Genomic DNA, 16391 nt, shown 5'->3' with positions numbered 1-16391 from the left:
AAAGCCTCCTCACTCCGTAGTATAAGATTCAGCAAAGGGTTAAGTCGCTGTTCCAGGGATTCATGACTCTACGGTGCAGAAACGCTCTCAATTCAGGTCTTTCTCTTCAGACCCCCCCCCCCCAAAAAAAATGAGAAAACCGCTGTCCACTAATCTAATAGTCCATACAGGTTGGAGGAGCTCTTGAGCGCTGAAATCCTTGCTGATCCAAATGGGTGAGCAGTGGCTGGTGTGTGCTCGAGGCTGCCAAGGCAGGGGAGCAAACTGGGGAGTAAGGGGAGTAGAGGAGCTGCCCAGGGCTCTGGTGCTCGTGTGTCTATTTGCTTTGGAGTTCCGAAAGCTCAAATACAGCATTACTCTGGGGTAGGAGGAGTCAGGGCCAATGAGCAACCAGGATGAGCCATTCACTGACTAACCTCACCACAGCTTTCACTATCTCCTGCCAGTGCTACACAAAGCGCTTGCAAGTGTGTGTGTGTGAGTATGTGTGTGTGTGGGGGGGGGGGGGGGGGGGAGGTGTGGGGAGCTGGAGGGGCAATAATAATTCATCCCCAGCAGTTACATCTTTTCACTTACTCCTAGCACAACTAAAACCTACTTTTAAACTGACTGTGCAAAAGGAGACTGTGGCTTGTAAGTACATCGCATAATATTTATTTCTTGGCTTGGCAAATGCACTTGTGAGTGCTGATTTTTTTTTTTAGGTTTTGTTTTTTGGAAGTGTGTGCTGTTTATTCTATAAATACACAGGAAATCTGCTATTTGTGTTTTCGTTCAATATGCTGCCATTTATCATTCAGGCAAAATACAGATGTAAAACGAAACTGGAAAATAACCAAAAATCACTACATTTTTATAATTCGCTAGAGAACCTAGACAGCTGGAAGGTTGCAAGTATTGTATTTGTTTCAAGCAAAGTCGTTTCGTGTTAAGTATGGCTAAAATTGCTTATTATTAGTGACGCATCTTTGGGATAGACTATAGGGTGCTGTGTTTGTGTGTCTCTAGTTTAAAAAAAAAGTATAACAGGATATTCAGGTAGAAGTTAATCACATACTATACTGTATGCAGCAACAAGCGAAGAGCTTTACCTAAAGTAAACCACACGGTAGTTGCACGACATCTTCAATAATAAATTTCAGAGTCAAACGCAAAGAAAAATATGACAACGCATTCCTTGAGGTGACACCTTCAAACCGATATTAAACCCATAATGAACATTCCTACAGTACCAGACCACATTCGCTGCAGTTCACACGCTCCATTGAGTTCGTACAGGTCTTCATTTAACCGTTTGAAAGTTATATACAAACATCGTGTTAATGTGTGAAAGCATTCAACCGAATAGATAAACAATCGGGACAAGCTATCGTTACTGTAAGTTATAAGTGATAACAGCTGTACATACAGTATGTTGCTAAATTTTACTTCATAGCCAAAGATTACTTTCAATTAAGATAGGATTAACATTACTGTCACGTCGAAAAACGGACTTCTACATGTGCGCATAATAATTTACTGGTGGAAGGCAATTAATTTAGGAAGTTTAATTTAGGATTACCAGGTTTCTTACTGTGTGTTTAAAAGAAAGCTCCATGACGGACTTCAAATGATTGCTGATTATGGTTATATATCAATTATACCCGTAATTACTTACATTATTTTACCAGTACTATTGCATTTCGTATTTAACATTTAACAGTTAAAAAAGGTAGAATGTACGAAACCATTGCACAAAAATCAATTTACGTGTTCAACGGAATTATCTTTCGCCAGTGGTTTGACGGACTTCGTATGTTCCCAGTATTTTTAAACTTTTGTGGAGGAAAAGAGACTAAAAATTATTTTTAAATGGTTGTAACGAGCTTTCAATTATTTTTTAAATTAAAGAACAAAATCATTTCAGTATTTTTTTCTCTAAATCATTCTGATAAGACGATACATCTTACATATTAAAACATCTTGGATACTAAATATGCTACTTGACTATATGTATCTTTAGAAAAACATACAGTATTGTATGTGGTCTTACTTAAGACCTTATTGTGAATCTACAGAATATCTACTGTAAAGCCAAACAAGATAATTATACTTGAAGAAATATACAGTAATACTTTCTTAAAATACTAAAACTAACTGAAAAATTGGCAAATTCAGATTATTTAAAGAAAAAAATGTGGGTAGAAATTGCTTAAAATCAGTCATCTTACATTTTCTATTCGTGTCATCAAAATGAATTTCTAAATTTCTTATGGAGACGAGGTAATTGCCTTTAATTTTAATTTTAAAAAGCCTTGATAAAAGACGAATGTGCAATTTGCAAAGGGACCCGTGCATTTATTAAATCCGAAAAACTGCTTCTGCAAAAATATCTAATTAGATATAATAACATATATCAAAATTAAAAAGGATAATCAACATAGCAAACACAAAAAAACAGTAGGAAATGGGTGAATAATAAAATGTTATCGAAAGTTCTAAATATCAGGTTATGATTTCTATCAGATCCGTCTCATCATCAGTGACAAGTTACAAAATGGACGTTTTCAAACCTTTTTCTCCTGAACAGAATTTTCTCTTAATTTTATGAAAGTTTTAAAAAATTAAAATTGCGGTGAAGATGTACGACAAGATTTGTGCGGAATTAAAAAAATAAAATTCGTTTTTAAATATTTAATATGAAAAAAGCAATAGAGAAAAGTCTTAGGTCTTTTACACTGAGCCTAGGAAGATGGTATCGTAACAACTACTCTAATAATGACAATGATTGTTATGATCACACAGGCAAATAAACGATTTTCTTAAAAATTGTCTTTTAATTTAAATGAACGTTTTCTTGGAACGAATATTAAGACAAAGGGTACTTCGCTATGCAGATCTTTGACAGCGTAAGATTTATCCTAAATACACACATCTTCATGACAAAAAATAAAAAATGCATGAGGATTAAATTGTCGAACTGAGCTTAAATTAACCCAGGTGCTGATAGTGGCATCTTTGACTAGCACATTTATAAACCATATATTTATCTAACAACGTCCAGAATAAATAGAAATGTTTAGAAAAGAAAGAAAAAAATCTCGAATTTGGATTTGAAAATAGAACTGGGAATCTAGACTGAGGTCTGGTTTCTGGGTCATTTTGATTGTGACTATAGACGATAGTATTTTAGGTTTAAAGAACACTGCTTTACGCAAAATGAAATCCACCTGTCACGATGTTGTTTGCTCTGATCTAGGCTTTTAACACTCATGAAGATAAAGGGAATAAACTTCTTTTTGTGTTAAATTGTTCAAATGAATTTCACGAGGAAAAAGCCTTGTCAAATTAGACAATGGGAACAGTCTATACCAGAGAACTATAAAAAAGCAATTTAAAACACATCAAACATGAACATTTCCTTTCTTTGTGTTTGGTCATTTAAATGTATTATTAGTAGTAATAGTATTAATATTATTGTTGTTGTTGATGTTGATGTTGTTTTTGTTGTCGTAGTCGTGGTTTTTAAGTGCTGCTGGAAGTAGACCCATATACAATTTGTGCCAACATGCAAACTACAGTTTCGTACTGTACTTGTCCTCGAAGCTGCTGAGATGTAACCACCGGAAAGACACTTTAGGCACCGCTCCTATGAAGCAGTTACATAAAAGCATCCAGTCGGTATTTTTCCTTAAATATGTTTAGTAACACTTGGGTTAGGAGCTTGTAATGCACCTCCGGTATTTAATAATTGTTTTAATCAGATACCCACCGTTATAACAATAAACAGCACAATTATCAGAAAACTATCTATGAATTTAGTGCGCTAGTGAATATTTAGGAATGTGCAGGTGCAATAAATACTCTCTCTAGATGTGCATTTTGCAATATTCCTTATTTAGAACCACGAAATCTTCACCACACTACATGCCAGGAACGTCTGACTATATGTAAATATTGTATTCTAAAATAAACGAGAATCTTCACCTCAAACATAAACAAAACTTAATCTTACATTAAGCGTAAATATACAGTGATCATGCATTGAAACTTTAGTGAATAATCGTGGTTTTCTATAAAGGGCAAAATTTCTATAGATTTGATATTGAAATAGTATTTAAATAAAATAATAAATCCTAGTATTGTTGTTTAAAATTAAAAATTATAAGACGCTGTTCCACCTTAACCATTAAAATGGGTTTTAATTTATTTTTACATGAAATACCATATTGGTAGTGGAGTTTAAATTACTTGTCTTTATGGCATAGTTGAAATTAAAAATAACCAAACTCCTGCAAAGAATGGAGATGTTCCTGATTAATGTTTTTTTTCTTTTTTTTTTTGGCGAGGGGCTACGAATTGTGTTTTGAATATCAAGGGAACATTTTTATCTGTTCAATAAAAAGACAGCTCACCAGCAGGTGCTGACTTTACAATGACCTCAGGCAGTTGCTTATCTTAACAAAAATATTATTCAAAACTAAAATAATAAGCGAAAATGGTTAACCGCTACGCTACGTGCAGTTTGTAAATGATAGCCACCTGCAAATGAGTCAAAAAGATTATTTGTGAGCTCTTTAAAAAAAAACACGTAAAATATGTGTAGATAAAGTCAAATGACAATGGCAGTATGTGCTTCTTTAGTATAATGCAGGTGTTATATAGTACTGAGGTTCAGTAAAGGTTCTCACTTAGAGCACATGTTGAGATTCAACTGGTTTGAGACTCGGCTATATTATTAGTCAGCTACATCCAGGATTTCCCAAGCAGTGGAACAAAATTGGCTGACTACAATCAGAGCTAGGTGCCCTGCAATCAGTCCAGCAACGTGTCAGGTACCTGTGAGCTAGCAGTGTTGTGAATGTGATGTCACTCTTCCAGCTGAAGCTTTCTAATCCTGGTGCACATAACCTCAGGGTTTGCTAGTTTGTATCCAAGCTAGTCTCTTGGCTCTGGATTCAATTCTTCGATGAACTATCACAAACTAGAGCTGACATTTTAAATTGTTGGTCTGCTCCTAAAACATGTCAGTTACTTATATTTCTCAGCAAATTTAAAACCTCTTACAGTCAAGGAGCTGAAAATTATTAAAAACGTCTAATGAGTGAATTATTTCGTTTTTATTTAACGTGGAGTTTATATAATGAAAACTCTGCTGACCAGTGATCATAGATGAAACTTTTTTCTGTGTAAGAGCATCCAGGGTATGATCAGCAGGTACCTCCATATGTTTTGGGAGTCAAAGAAACAAGTAATAGGTTAATTCCATGCTGAAAAGAGAAGAAAGAAAACACAACTTGTGTTTTCTTTCTGCTCTTTTCAGCATGGAATAAACCTATTATCTGTTCCTTTGCAGCCTACGCATGCTGACGCAGCTACCCACCTGAACTATGTTTTGGGAGTGCCCTATGTGTTTGGGATTTGGGGCACATGTGACTAATACGTTCTCTGAAGTAACTGGTATGACTGTGCCAAAGAGCCCAGACTGCTCATGCGTACTGACAACTCACAGGTTACTGTTAATCTTAAAACAAGACATATTTTACTGGTAGGTCTAACACCAGCCAAAAGAATCTTGTTTCATGGGGCTGGGTGGAGTAGATACCTCTAAGTTCAACTTTTAAAGTTGCATTCATTTACTGAAATTGTGCAAAGCATGTCCAAGTTTCCTTGTACTAGTAAACTTGTGTCAGCTCGGACAGATGCCTTTTTGAGCTGAAAGAACTTACTTATCTCACCCCCCATTTCTTCTATTTTTGTGTCTTTTTTCTTCTCTTTAGTGTATGAGCTTCCATAGAGATGCATGTTAGAGTTATTACCTTCAATATGTTCAGGCATGTCTTATTTATCACATTCCTTCTTCATGTTGAGTTCTTGGGCACAAATTATATCCATGCTTCCTGATTTACAGGCACAAAGGTGGGGTGGAATATAAAATATGAAACTGATATATCAGCTACACTGATGTCTCAGCTACGAAAACTACCACGGTGCCATATTCAACATGGTATATTTCTTGTTCCTGAGGCTAGGAGCCAGCAAACATCTTGTTATAAAATGTTGCACAGATTGAATTATGATAGGGACAGACTCATGTAAGGTTTCTACTGCTGAGAGTTAGAAAATCAGATTTTGTTAAAAAACACAGACATATTTTGGATGACCCTAACTGGTTGCTAACAAAGTGTAAAAATAAAAATATTACAATAAATAAGTAAAAAATTAAACATGTGCCTGGTAAACAGCACAAAGAGTATAGATAAACCATGGCATGAATTTCACATCTACCAAACAATTCATTATTTAGAGATCAGAAAGGGTGTACCCACAGGGATAGGGAATCTCACTGCCCCACAACTCCTTCTTTAAACTTTGGCTAACTGTCATGCACATCTAAGAGAAAGCAAGGTTGGAGTCTGTTAGCTCATCTTCGCTGGGGATTTAGAAACACTTTAAGTTAGCCCTCTCTCTGTTTCCTTTGTAACCTTACAACCAATGTACAACTGTAAAAACAGGCAAAGGCCCAGCAATCTGTCAGGAATCATGTACTCCTCAGTGAGTTAACTTAGCAAAGTAATAAATAGTGGAAGTGACCTGTCTTTGGCCTGAAGCAGGACAGAAGAATGCTAAACTGGATTTTCATCAAGTTGCACTGGAAAACATACGGCTCCTGGCTGCTTTCACCCTTTTTTAGATTCATTTGCTTGCAAAAAAATGAAAAAGGAAGTGTTGCTTCACTCTTTCAAAACGGGCTGCTGAGTGTGAAATGTAAAGTCATTTGAGTTGTTAATGGGCTGTGACCATGTAGATGCCTACCTCATCTTTTAAAATTTCATTTAAATATGTAAGTCACTAACAGTCCAGTCAGAAACAGTTCAAATGAACGTGCATCGGTCTCACACAGTGGTTTTTGATTCCTTAAATACGATCTTAAATTTTCATCACAATGTTTCATAGTCTCAATCCAAATGAAGAAAGAAGGCAATGCAAAATTAAAACTAAAAAAAATCTGGAAACATTCCAATTCAGCACTCACCTCTCTCTTTACACTATATATAACATTTATATATTATGTAATATTACGTGTTATCTAATATTCACAAGATGTTTCTTTTAGGAATAATAGGAAGCTTTTGTGTGCATAATTTAAGACACACTGTTAATGGCTGTTAACCTTAAGGAATTACCGATAAAACTCTATCAATTTATGGCAACTTACTGATTCAATACAATTGCTTTAAACTGCTTTAAAAAAGATAACTTCCACGTACACAGTAATAAGGAAAATTGAAAGCTATTCACAATATGCACATTTTTGTATTTATTCATATCCAGAACAATGCATATTAACAGATAACTTAATTTCCTTAAAGTCATGCACAGCACCTTGGACTTTTTCTAACATCAGGCTATGTTGTTCCATGTTCCATTTGCAGCTTCAAAGTTGAATTCTTTGTCCTTGAGCAGTAATACTGTCTGCCCTTCTAATTTCTTCATCTTTGCACTCATTTAAGGTTATTTCAGCTTCTGGTCTTGCCTAGTATGCTTTACACACTACACAGGCTATAAAAAAGCAAAGCAAGACATCTGCTTTAAATACCTCTGGAAAACCCATTTCTTTAGAATACAGTTCTAATACAGAGCAAATGAAAAGCATTGTTCTAAGGTTATTCTATACCTGTAAAATGTGGAGAAAAAAGGATTTCTCCATGAGAAGTAATTCTACAATGTGGAGGTCTACATTGTTTGTCACTGTAATTAATTCATTTTTAATAAATGCAAATATGAAATGAAGACTGCCTGATGTTATGTTGTAATTTGTTTTGTTTTAATTTTAATTTATAATATCTGTTAAAAATAGATTAAAGAAAATATCTGTCTCCAAGTGTATTAAGAGAATATTAAATACTGTAGCAGCCATGGAGAGCTGTTTCATCTTTGTTAGAACTCATGAGAGTGGTACTGGTATTCGTTAACCAGCAAAACTACCTTACATGCAGACTTTATAAAAATAACTTTTGTATGATTCATTTATTTTAATCCACACATGCAGCAGTAGAAACAAGTAGAAAGCTCTTTATGCATTTGTCTTCTAGCTTTGTGGAATATTCAGAACTACAGTAACCTTGACCTGATAGATGCAAAGTAGAATTAGAAGTATCTTTAGACATTTCTGCTTTCCAGTGTTGTGTAACTGAGTTCATTTGTACTCGTATAGCCTATAATTCATAGCATGGCTTATAAAAATCTATCCATTTATTGATCTGTCTGACCTTCCATCTAGATATTGTAGGTGGTCATTTTAAACCTGGAAGAATCCAAGTTATATTGATTTCCCTAAAATATGTTATGTCAGAGAATCAGTATCGCTACCAGTGAAATTTAATGTTATATGTGTTCTCTCTCATGGTTTTAGTTATAGATTTCAATTAATTCACACACACACGACATCATCCAACCTGTAAATTGTGGTAATTCTGGAACCAATTATGCAGGATATGTCTCAATTTGTTCTGCATTAAGGGCACACTGTAAATGGGAGACCAGGCCATACGGAGAGCAGATATCCAGAGCTCATGAAATTGATGAACTGAGACCTGCTGGTAGTTCTGACTTCACCATCTGGAATTCTAGTCTGGGGTTATGCAGAAAGCTTCTGACCCTAGATTCAACTTTTAACTTGGGAAAAAAAAAGCCTCATCATGTAAGAAAAGCCACTGTGTCAAAGTCCTTTATCTTGCTATTATCTGGGAAAGAAGAAAAAAACAACTTTGAGAAACTCTATTTCCTGGCATGATTCTGGTGCAAAGTTATAAAGTTCAAAACAAACTCTTTACCAGCCTTTAAAAAGACAAACAAAAGTTCCTGCACTCCAAAAAATAGGGCATATTAGCAGACTTTCTCCACAATGTTCTTTTCCAGATAGACATGTAAAATGGTGCCATCTATGGTATTTATCTCTATTTATATACACTAGTAAAACAAGATAAGAGAGGCGGAAATATGACATGAATCAGAGTGGCTAAATCTAACCATGCCCTATTTTAAGACGTGCCCAGCTTCCTTGATGCAAACCTCAGTTTCAGCCATTGCTAAATCTTCAGTGATTCATGTTGTTGCATCTACAGATAAAGCAGAGTGTAAACATATAATCTCGGCATTAAGTATGAGATTGTTGATGAATGTGCAGTTTGGTTCCTTACATAAACCCTTCCTCCCCTACCTCCCTCTTCCAGCTCTAACGGAAGAATTGCATGTGGACGAGATTTCATGAATTACATGAAATCCGATTGTGTATCGTGAATGTAAACAACAAATTATCAAAAGACAATTGACTTCATGAATGTGTATCGTAAGAAAGTAATAACAGTAGCCCACAAATAGACCGCAGATAAGGTCACGATGAGGAAGCCACCACTTAAAAGTAAATCAAGCTTGGTGATGCATTTATAACCAAAACACAAACTAGAAATATCAACATATTCCTGCAAAGCATTGCTGAAATGTATCTATGAAGTGATTTTAACGCTAATGTAGATTTAGTCCATAAAATGCAATAAGGAAAGAAGTGTGAATGGGACAATGCAATGATCTATATATAGTCTAAAGTTTCATTTGACGGAACATGAATTTCCTGAGATAAAGCTTTTCCGAGTGTTACAGTAAAAAAACTAGGATTCTCCACAAATATTTAAGGCAGATTATTAAACATGCCTTGTTATATACAAACTTTATGTCTGTATATACAGATACTCATGTTTGCCTACACACATTTGTCAACATTTTGAAAGAGTGTCTCACCTTATAGCCACTGTCCTCTCCTACCTTCCTACAGCACACCACATACTGCAGGATATTCCTACAACTTGTAATGAGCACATTGACATGTTAAGAGTGGGTGTGAGAATAGAAAGAAATGGTGCACCATGTCTTGCTTGTAGCAGAAAAAAATGGGAAAAGGTTCTTTATCCTCCCCAAGGAACTCAAAGGCATTTTGTACATGTCCACTGAAGCATTTTAAATAATAGCACAGAAAAGTAATGATTCCCTTGGCCATTATAATGCATTTTTTGTGCACAAACAACAAATTATCAAAAGACAATTGACTTCGTTTGCCCAGGAGAACTCCGGCACCAAATCCAATCTAGATGACCCTAAAAACATATTATACACACACTACAAAAGTGTTATCAGAGAATATCTTAGTCTCAGGAACAAAAACTGATTGCTAAACATTCATTTTTTTCTTTTCATTAATTTATTAGTAACATTTTTTTTCTTATCAATTTTTAGGAATCTAAACAATGCTTGGGAGCTAGTAGACATTATTCAGCCAGCAAAATGGAACAATTACACTGATGCCTTCATGGGCTAAACACTCTTTTAAAGAACTACTTGAGTTCAAAAAAAGAACATTTAGTCAAACAGATAAAGCCAAGTCTTTCCAGGAGCTCTGGCTGCAACAGGGTACAGTATGTCCAGTGTATTCATTTTAGGCATCATCATTATTGATGCAGCAGAACAATGTTTTACTGTGCTCGTTTTCTACAGTAGAGATATTATTTCTTTAAAACAAACTCACACATAATGTTGAAAAAAGTCTGCTGATGATTCCTTACTATATTATGCACCCCATTTATCTGAGAGGAGCTCCAAATGGAAATAAAAGATAAAAAAACACAGTCCAGTGGAATGAAGCCTCTTTTTGTTCGAGCTAAAAAGATGTTGGAGCCTGTCAAAGACTCTTTATTCACTCCCTTTTGTTATCTCGTGATATGAGTGAAAGTCCAGAATAACACGGTTTGGGCTTAAATAAGTGAAAATGTAAAAATGCCATGCAGGAGGCTGAAGAAAAAACACTCCACACCCACAAGGTTTTGATCCTAGAAAGTCTGAAAAATAACTATCTTTGGGGACAACTGCAAAACCAAGATTAAGTCTCACAAACTGAAACTTCACCAGCGACATAATGTACAGCACATACAGCATCTTCTCCTCATTCATTCTTTCGATTAGAGTAACCATCTCAGTATTAGCTCTGAAACAGGTGACACAAGCCAGTTTTTCCTCTAAACAGAACCCCCTCTTCACTAAACTCATCTTTGTACTTCAGAGTACATTTAAAGCATGGCAGAGGTAAGGTCAGGAACAAAGTGTCATGAGCAAAAGTCAGAACACCTCAGCAATAGGCAAGGGCTCAAAGTGGCTGCCACAAGACATCTCAAATTAGCCTAAAAAGAGTTTGATGAGCTGAATGGGTAAGAGGTGTTGGTGTAGTTATTGCCTAAAGGGATATACAACCACACACTGAATTTTACTCACTGAAATGCCTCCCAAATCTTACGATCATGGAGTGACTGGAACATACTTTTGTTCTAATATAATTACATTTTTGCACGGAATTATCCCAAAATAAAACATACATGAAAGTGCAATTAGCATTTGTATTAATGTCATGATCACAAAAGGCAATTACTTAGCTCTAAGTTAAAAATAACAATTCTTGCTTTGCTGTCCCAATACTTTTGGAGGACAGTGTATATGAGCAAATGACAGCAAACAGCAACAGACTTTCCTACCTTACTGACTAGAGGTAACTGACTGAGGTAACAGATCTGTAACCAACTTTTAAATGTGTATATATTGTTCTCTTGCGCTAATCAGAAAAGGTACCATCATTACAAACTTGTATAACTACATATGCAGCATTTACTGAAGCACAATAAAAAAATCACATTTACCTAGGAATGATTCTACAACCCCAAAAGTACATATTAAAGCACTGTATAATCTATTTGCATGTGATTTATTAAAAGTATGTAACAGGAATGGATGAGTATTTTTCAGTTATACAAATTTCATGAGATATTGTTATTACTTTAGTTATCTTAAGGAGTCGATGGCGGGAAAAGAAAATAATTAAGAAGCACAATACAAAACGCTGCATTTTAAGTTTTATAACAATGCTGGACAGAACAGTACATTAAAAAGAGACTAAATGTTTTGTAAGAGATTTTCTGAAGTATTTCAAACACTGGCAGCTCTTCAAAAGGCTAAACTCTTAGAGATTCTTTATTTAACTATGTATGGGAACAAGTCCAACATTACCTAAACAGACAGTCAAGAAATGGGAGAAGAGGTTGTGGAATATCAGCCAGCTTGGTACCACCAGCTGCAAACCCATTAATTAATGTACCTTGGTATGCCGCAGTATGAATGACCTTGGATACTTGTTAAAAATAAAAAAGATAATCTTTAAAGGAAAGTGTGTGATTCCCATGGACATCTAAAATGTATCTTGTAGGATTTGCTCAGCTTTTGGCTGTAAATTAAACCTAATTGCTGGGACACTTCATAGAAGCTCATCTTATCCCAAGGACATATCCAGGAATTCAGTGCAGTGTTTTAAATCATATGTGAATGCTGCATTGCTGAGAGAGTTGCGATTTTGGATTTAGACATTTGTTTAAACTCCTCTGATGATTCTATTTTTTTTTACAAATGCTGCAGGAATCTTCAGTGCAAATGCTTTACTGCAGTACGGTCTTGTACTGACAGCACAGAGTTCTGTAATGTCTTAAACAACATCGGATAAACTGTCTCACTGTAGATTCTAACATACACCCATAAGGTTTAGTATGAAGTTAAAAAGCAGAAATATTTCTTCTTTTGCACAGTTTATTGTTTATTCACGTATTTTGTAATTTGCTTGTTAATATAACCTTTTTTTATACCTACCATAAAGCTCTCTGAGATGCTACTTTTAAAGGCACTATATGAAATCAAGTTTATTATTATAAAAAAATAACCAAAAAAATCGCTATATACTACTATCCAATTAATACTACTATCCGGATGATAAAGATTTACAAGTGATTCAAAGGTTGGATTTGCCATATTTGAGAAAGTAGCTTTCAAGCCTGATCCCATTACATCTCAGAAGCTAGGCAAGGACAGAGCTGGTCTGTAAAGCAGCTTGATGCTGTGTAGAAGATGCTGGTGGACCAGCAGACTGTACTTCTCCATCTAGACTAACATTTACAAACAAAATACCGTATGCTTTGGTGTGATATGGGGTTCCACATATCCTCTGAAAGCTGATTACAGACACCAGCTGTAGGAGATCCTATCCAGAGCATGAGCTATTAAACCGAGGTCCTGATTTGGTAAAAAAAATCAAAAGAATAGGGATTTGATAGGCAGTGTTGTGGGTTACTTATATGGGCTTGTACAAACTAAGCACTAAATAAATGTAATAATTTCAGTATAAGGATTTAGCCCAATAAGCCCAAAGTGGCTTATAGAGTGCCAAGAAACTATATAAAGAAGTATGACAAACATCTAATTATTAGTACACTTTTATCTATACAGTGTATCTATTTTTCATGTTAGCGTCTTCATTGTCGACACAATAAATAAACAAGCAAATAAAAACATATAAAGATAAAAGTACAGTATATGTCCTTGACTCAAAAAGCATTGCTGTAATTTCTATAAGAGAAGAGATCTCCTTTTGGAAGCCGTTTACAATTTGAGCCAGTTAAGATCATTTTGAATTATTTTGTAGCTTGAGATATGTGGAACGACAATAAAAAAACGTTTAAAAAAATCCCATCAATATCAGTAAGCAGTAACGTATATATATACTTAGAACACACAATTAATCTTTTGAAGGAAAATACCTCCGTCTTGAGTTTAGTTTATGAGGATGAAAATCCATTGAGGATGGCTTTATTCCAAACAGACATCAGAAATTATGTTTGGTCAGAACATTTCTTCTAAGATAGCATCTCCGCGTTAGAATGATATGGGATCGGTTTAGCAGGAATCAAATATCCAGGCCTACAAATCATTACAAACCGCTTATCTCTTGCCAGATAGAAAGTCCTGAACTCTGTGCAGAGAAACACGTCAAGCTTGTTTTCAGATGAAGGATCAAAATATGGGAACAATAAATGAGGTGGGTCTTGCTTTTGATAAAAAAAAACACAATTCAATTAGATTTATTACTTCTGAAGAAAGAATCTCATTCATGTGTGACTTTCTTTCTGCTAGAAAGTATTGGTCCTATTTTACTATTGCAAATACAGAGGCGGAGATGTTAAACATCTGTCTATCTGCACAGTGCAATGGCCCAACCGCTGGAGTTGGTTCCAAGCCCCGCGTTTCTAGTAATGCTGCCTTTTTCCCAAGGAGAAAACTTTTCGCATCATCTGTGTTTTCACTTTGTTTGCTGACTTCCTTGCTTCGAGTCCAATTGTGTATGCAGTTAATAATTCCCTGTTGTTGTTTCTGCTTAGATGAACTGTAGTTTGACATGAAAAATGCAAACATTCAAGCAAAATCTGAACTTCCCCAATCACACCTCCCCTCAGCTGGCTCTTCCTCTAAGGCCCTGTGTTTTCTGTAACAGTGGCTTGATGACTGAGCCAAGCTCAAAACAGCAGAACGTCCATCAGATATCTTAGAGTAGGGTAATGAAGCTGGGAGGCAAGGATTTATCACAGAATTGCAAACAGAATAATTCCTGTCATTTTTTCTGCTTATAATCAAAAGGAGACAATGTGTCCTTATCTATCAATTTCCATGTACGTGTGGCCATGTTCCATCAGCTCTCTGACCTAGCTAGTCACAAATTACGAGTCTTTTGTTTGATGGCATCTTCTTGTTAATCAGTCCTAATACTTTTACCCAGTGGGAATCTGAAACACATCCTGGGCTTTAAATTTGTGTCCAACAGGTGGTTAAATTTTTGTGTTTAGCTCTGGGAATAAAATGGTTAGTTTCAATGACAGGACTTATAGCATAAAGGAAAAGGAAAACACAACATGATAAAAAAACTAAAGCTGTTCTGATTGTTGACTCTGTAGAATACATTTATGATCTCTAACTGTGACTGATTAACATACTCATTTACATCATTTACTCTTATGAATGTAAAATAGAGACTGACTACACCAAAATCAAAGTTGTAGTGCCCAATGACAGAGAATCCATACCTAAAATGTGAATGAATCATTTATAATATAAATTACTGTTAAAGAGCTTACTGCTAAGGATCATAGGACGTGTTCCTGTCATACAAGGATTTCAGCTTTTAACTGTGGTAATTCCATAAGCTTACACCACTTACAGTTATCATGCTGAATTCTGTGGTTTATTTTTTATTTACAATATAAAGCCTCCAATTCAAATTCTTCGATCAAATATTAAATCCCAACTATAAACCTTTGCAAATCAATGTCTATGTTCCTTATTTTAGTATTATAGGCCTTAAAGTCTGTTAATGGCCATTATGTAAACACACTCAAATGACAAAAAACTAATCAATCATGCCAAAAGTCCATTGTAAATGCATTTAAGACTGATTGGCCCATTCAAAGCTAAATCATCCACATTCCTGGAATGTTGTAGCTCTTTGTCTCCACAGATTAGAGAGAAACAGAGTAATGCACATTCCTTTCTTCCTGAATTAATGGTTCAACTAATATTAAATGTAGCTCTTTTGCCACTTCATTAAGTAGAATTCTCTACTTGTAATTCTCTCTACATTTGGAAATGTCGCTGATGTATTGCTACTTATAAGTGTACAGAAATGTACAGAAAAAGACATTTCAGATACATTTTTTAATTTAAAAATATGTTTAGCCTGCTTTTACACTAGCAATAGGCATACATAGACTGCTTCTGTTTCCAATGCACAAACAGGAGCTTTGAAACCTATTTGAAAATTATTTCAAAAACAAATGCCCAAAGGTTCTGACTACTTATCATTTCATTAAAAGGTAAAGAAAATAAAACAAACCTATATGATTAAAGCATACGTTTTCACCATTACCATAACCATCAGAAAACTAAACAAATCTTATCATTACAGTACAGAGGGGAGAAAAAAAATCTCCTGTGTCATTGATAGACCAGGAACTGCAATGATTTTAATCTGCAAACCTTTGACCTCATTTTTCTCATAATCTGGCAGGTCATAAAAGGTTGACCTGTGTGTAATCCGTCACGCAGCTGTGAATGAAGCAATTAGAACAATGTTCTTCCTCAATATTTTAAAATTAATTTCTTTTCAGAGTACAATTTATAAATTCATCAATGCCCTCCAGCAATGTGCCAGTAGCATGAGGCATGCAAGTATTTTTGTCCATAACTCATTCATTGAATAGAAATCAAATACACACAGAACACATTTCGCAACAGTGGAACAGACTTCCGTCACTGTATTCCGGGAACTTCTGAAATTGATGGTTGTGCCAGAGTTTTTCATTTCAACAGGAATCCATTCTACCTGTCTGGGTAGAAGCTGAGGGCAAACACATCTGAGTAATTTGCATTATTGCATTTAAAAAATGTTTTTTGAATGCTGAACCATCCACTAAGCCTCCTAGCACTTTAAAGGGGCTATG

This window comes from Atractosteus spatula, chromosome 16 (genome assembly GCF_055471065.1).
Source record: "Atractosteus spatula isolate fAtrSpa1 chromosome 16, fAtrSpa1.hap1, whole genome shotgun sequence".
NCBI classification, from domain to species: domain Eukaryota; kingdom Metazoa; phylum Chordata; class Actinopteri; order Semionotiformes; family Lepisosteidae; genus Atractosteus; species Atractosteus spatula.
The sequence above is the reverse complement of the archived record's forward strand: the minus strand, read 5'-3'. Positions refer to the sequence as shown.